Below are 6,000 nucleotides of genomic sequence, written 5' to 3' on the forward strand. Positions count from 1 at the left end.
TAGGTTGATCGTTTTAAGGAAATTTTGTGGTAGTGCATTCCACTGGCTACTTTTATCTGGGCTTGGTTTTCATTCTTGTGATGACCAATTCTTTTTCCTATTCAGTGTGTTATTATCCTGGGCCTGGGGTTGCCTATTTCAATGTATAAATTTGTTTTTAGTGGATTTGGTTCTGCTTCCTAATTTTTGTAGGTGGCAAGTTTTGGTGGCAGAGGACGATGATGAGCATGGATTTACACCTTATTCCCTTGGAGGGTCAACTGGCAACCATGAAACTGTTTTTGACGCTAACAGGAGTTCCTTTCGGGACACTGTGATGGTTCCTGACTTCGGCCACGCAGCAACCGGTGCCCCTGTTCTATTATTTTGTCGACTTTTGTTGGTTTATGGTTGAACTTCCTGTTTTGTAAATGATCTTTTTGGTGTAAATCTTCTGAGTCCTAGCCTGTTACTTCCTTTTGGTTTTGGGGTATAGGAGTTTTACTTGTAATTTTTTATTGATTTGGTAATTTGTAACCTTCTTTTGTTTTAATAGATGGGCTTTGGCCCCAATTTTTCCCAAAAAAAAAGTTTTCGTAGTGGTTTTCAACATCACTCTCTTTTTATTCGCCACCGCCACTATTGTGATGGTTAATCAAACTTCTAAATTTTAAATGAAATATTCCTACGACTTTTCTTCAGTCACCACAAAAATGCTTACGTGCATTTTCTCGAAGTGTGACTTCAAACAATTTATTTATTTATTTATTTTTTCGTGTCCTACGTAGGAGTTTGACAACAAAACTTATGTAAGAGCTCACTATTTATTACAATATACTATATTAATGTATATTTCGAAGAAACATCTTTATTGTTTTTGTGTCTTATATATTTTATATAAATATTTTAAAATTTTCAATTACTATGAATTTTTTTTTTTAATTTTGAAATCAAAATCAATAAATTATATTACTATTATTATTTTATGTAATGTAAATTTAATATAAGGATTTATAAAAAAAGTTAATTAATTTAAACATTATTAATAATGTTTTTATTATATTGAATTAAATAAATTATTGAATAATATTCATCATTAAACATAAATATCTCAATAGATAATGGCACATATATTGCTAGACAATAAAATGACCCAATATTCATTACTAAAAAATAGGGTTTTTCATAGTTGTTGTTAGGGGCGGTTATAAAACTGCGACTTAAAATGACCTTTAGTATCGGTTATAACCGCTGCTAATTGCACCAGTTTTACTAAAATATGCCTTAAACTACTGCAGTACCCTAGCACCGGTGCCGCTATTTATCGGGTGACGTGTCGCATTTTGATTGATCTCCAGATCATTCGGTGTCCACACAAAATAATTTCTCGACTTTGTGATTGCAAAGAATAATGTCGTGATAGCGCGCTTTGACTGATTTGGGTACGAAGTTGGGTTGTATGTTGGCTAGAAATATGTTTTGGCACTAAGATGTTGCTTCTTATTACTCTTTTCCAAACATCTACTGATATATGTCATATTTTCACTTTTTATGGAGCATCCAAGTTACCATCTCAAAGTGTTGGATTTTTCTAGGATAGTTCCTTCAACTTATTCCAGTTATACTAATCGCCAAGAATGGATTAATTTATTGAGATTTATTGTCATGAAAGGGTAATAAACAACTGTTCCGGGTTCTACCCGAATCTGACCAGTGATCCGAAATTGACACCTCTAATTGCAGTGACTTATTCTATCTTAGACTGCTAATCTCAGAAAATGTTTTGTTACTATAACCATTGACTTCAGTTAGCTGTTTGATTGTCTATAAAGTAACTAGGCTCTTGGATTGATCCCGCACACGTCTGTGTAATTTCAGCATTGTTTGTTAGCTATATTAAATACTATAGACCATATTTATTTAGCCATCACGCTTTTGTAATTGCATATGTTATAGAGTTGCAATTATTTGGCCGTGCTTTTCCTTTGTAATTGTTTATGTAATAGAGTTCGGAGTATTTTTTTTTTTAAATAATTTCTAGACATTTGTGACAGTTGTAACAACCACCACATAATAGAATTGTTGCGGTTAAAACTATCACGATTATGGATATCAAATTCTTCTTGAACATAATCGTGGCGGTTATGACCGCTGCAAATCTGTATGTTTGTACCAGTTATAACTCCTGTGAAATCTAGCACTTCGTTAGGCCCAACCAGTCCTTAAACCGCTACGGAGTACTGTCGTTGCAACGGATTGTAATTACAACGGGGGTGCAGTGATTTTAGAATAGCTACTAGGAACTTAGTGGCGGGAATAACCGCCGAGATAAGTTCAAAATTGTCCTGGGATAGCCCTATTTTTTGTAGTGATTATGATATTTATGGGACCTCTTAATAGTTATACATGTTGCGTCTTAAAATATTCTCAGCGATCCAAAGAAGTAAAGTTTAGCATCCTAGCTTTATACGAAAATCTAGCATACAAACAGGTAGAAGAGATGGATGCATCAACAACAAGAGATCATAATTTTTACGTGGAAACCCCTAAAAGTGGAAAAATATTAATAGACTGAAAAACACTTTATGTAATTAACTAATTGTTCAATAATATATACTGTTTGTTTATAGTGATTATAAGGCTTGTTTGATTAATTAACAAGTTAAGCTCAAATCAAGTTCCAATAGCTAAATTTTAAATGAAATGAGCTAAAGCATTACTTCAAATATTTGCATCGAGCTTGAACTCGACTTCACGTAGGATTTTTATAAATGAGCTCAAGCTTAAGCAAGCCGTTATTTGACTAAGCCCAATTTATTTACAGCCATTATTACGTCCTCCGATCGGACGTAGGGCTACGTTTGGCCGCCAATAACATGTCGACACGTGCTCTTACTCTTTACCGCGCGGCCCGACGACTTGACCAGGAGCGGAACCCGGGAATGCTATGTTCGTGATTTTATCGGTATTGCTCGGTATTTGCTAGGTATTGCTTTGCAAAAATGAGAAATTCCACTCTGTGAACACGGGCGGAACCACGTTAGCCTGAGGGGGGGCAATTGCCCCCCCTGAATTTTTTTTTTTCTCTAAGCCTCTTCATCCCACCGCCGACCTGCATGGCACGTTAGCGTGACTGCGTAAGGGTGGGCAGTTGCCCCCCCTCCCCCAAAAAATAATTTCTCTGCCCCTTCATTCCGATCATCCGATGTCAGCCTAGTCCTAGCAAACGGGGCAAAGGATATAAGAGGAGCTCCGGCAAAAACCCAGCAGCTCCGTTCTCCATTGTCGGCGACGGAGCAATCTCTCCATCTCGTGCTTGAATCAACGCAAAGCTAAGAAGCAGGACAATAACATAAAGCATAAGAGAAGACTTCATCATCATGGCTTCCATATGAGAAATGAGAAGCGGGGAAAGAAAAAAAAAAGCTTTAGCTTTTACAAAGAGCTGAGCATATGTCTTGAAAATCAAATACCGAGTTGTACCGATATTTTTACAACTCGGTACAACTCAGTATTTGCTCAGGATTTGCTCGGTATTGCTAGGGATTTGCTCAGTATTGTTAGGTATTTGCTCGGTATTGCTAGAAAAAGCTCGGTACAACTCGGTATTTGCTCGGTATTGCTAGATATTTGCTCGGTATTGGTTATTGCCGAGCAAAATCGACCAATACATAGCAATACCGAGCAATCTTAGGTCTGTTTCGGGTCGGGTTGTCGGGGCGCTCGGTAAATAATGAAAACGCGTGGCGCGATTCTACTAGCGGCCGAACGTAGAGTTGCGTCCGTTCACCGGACCAAATAAAAGTTCCTAGAGAAGGAGGTTTTCTTCTCTAATTTGTTGCGTTAATAACTGTAGCACACATCTAGTGCAATCCTGACCATTGATTTACTAATAAGAATTTTCTAATTTTGATTTACTAATAATAAAAAATAATAAAGCTATTTATTATAAAACTTATAATGAAATATTAATACATGAATTATTTTTTTGAGACATTTTATCTTACATATTATGAATGTTTAGGTCATAAGATAACATATTCAATATCAATTAATGTTTGGCGCCTTTTATAATGAAGATTGAATCAATATATATAGTATGTAGCTTGTTTTGGTTTGTTGATTGGGAACTTTGACTATCAACCAAAAGGTTTTGAATTCAAATCTTATATATGTGATGTGTATGTGAATTTGATTTAATTGACCTAAATGTTCCAAAAAAAATCAATATATACTTATCCAATATATTAAACAAACCAAGCATGTGGACTAAGGTCGTGGAAACTTGGCGTGCTAGAAAATCTTGTTGACTACATGTCTTCTAGAAATCAAGTCGGTCTTTGTGAAGCCATGCCTGTAATTCTTGTCATCATAAGAAATTAGTATGCATCTTATTTTGAATAATAATAATAATAATAAGAGCAGTATAGGTGTCAATATTTGACACGACTTGAAGTCTGATTTGAAAATTTTTGGGTTCGGATCAACCAGCTTGACATACAGGCCGGGTTCGGGTTTAGCAATTCGACCGGTTTCAAAAATCGAGTCATATTCGGGTTGACCAAAAACCCGAAAGTGACCCGGTTGACCCGTTTTGAAAAAGGTACAACTGTTTTGTTGTTACACTTGTTCGCGAGCCTACACAGCGTACGCGACTTTGTTTTCGCCCGACACGGCTGCGTCAGCCCTTCGCTGTTTGCTCGTACAACTCGTCCGGCCATGAGCCATCCATGTTACGCGGCTTCCGCCATCTACTAGGCCGAGGCACCAGCTGCTAACAAGCACGACTGCATCTATCGGTATGCCTGCTATTACGTCCGTCGAGCACATCTTAGCGTCTGCGGTCTGCCCGCACACCATAAACTTTTCCCTCACAGTTCCTCCGACGTTCACAATCTATAAAGCTCATCCCCGGGTTTGGTGGTTGGGTCAGGTCAACCAGGTAACTCGCACGGATCGGATTTAGGTTGAATTTCCTGACCTGTTTTGCAATCTACATAGCCCCGGCCTGCTAATTATTTCTCCCACGCTTGTTAGTCGGTGTTCGTTGAATTATCTACCGCCAACTAATTGGATGTCCTTGGCCTTCATCGTTTATAATTTTCTTTAAAATTAAATTTGATTCCACCCTTGAATAAGCTTGAATCATCATGAACCAAAAAGAGGCAATGCTCTCAGAGCCAAGTGTCAAAATGGTTGCACCGAAATTGGTTGAAGGTAGAAAAGGATAACCACAGGTGTCAGCCATAAGTTAATACTGTCAGTGCATTGTTAGAAATCATATATCATTTATTTAAATACAGGATCCTTTTTAATTGGATGACGAACGGAGCTTAACACGTCGCTCCCTTCGTAATAACAATGCTCTGGCCCAAAGTAGGAGTTATTGGTTTATCATTGGCAAACAGCTCTGCGTCAGCTGCAGAATTCAAGATTAACGCGACTTTTTTTTGTTCTTTTGGTCTTAATCGTGTGGAATATCATAGAAGACGCGAATCTCATTTTAATATGTTGGTTAAGGAGCTTTGATTATTACTATAGAAAAATACGTCATTACTGTTGGACTTTTCGGCGGATTGTTTAACGCCGGTAACACCGGCACACGTACCGGCGGAACTTGCGCCGGTACTTTAACGGCTCATTCTCCGGCAAACTATCCGCCGCAAAAATTCCGGCGCATCTTCCGCCAGCTTTCCCCCAGTATTTCTTAATTATCCGGCGCATATTCCGCCGGTAACCACCGGCAGAATTACGGACGCATATTGCGCCGGCTTACTTAAACTCGACGAAACATTACAGGCTCCGATTAAAGCCCTATTTTGGTGATTTCGTTGAACGTCTTCTCATTTCCTTCTTACGTCGGAAAACTGCTGCGCGTTCGAGAACTACGCCAACGCTGCGTTATCGCCCTCTCCTCGTTCAAGTCCCAGATGCCCCTAAATCACCCTCTCTTCGCTCAAGTTCGCGAGCTGATCCGACGACACTGCGAATTACCGACAGACAATTTTGCATCGGAAATGC

The sequence above is a fragment of the Dendrobium catenatum genome, unplaced genomic scaffold (assembly GCF_001605985.2).
Source record: "Dendrobium catenatum unplaced genomic scaffold, ASM160598v2 fragScaff_scaffold_343, whole genome shotgun sequence".
Classification (NCBI taxonomy): domain Eukaryota; kingdom Viridiplantae; phylum Streptophyta; class Magnoliopsida; order Asparagales; family Orchidaceae; genus Dendrobium; species Dendrobium catenatum.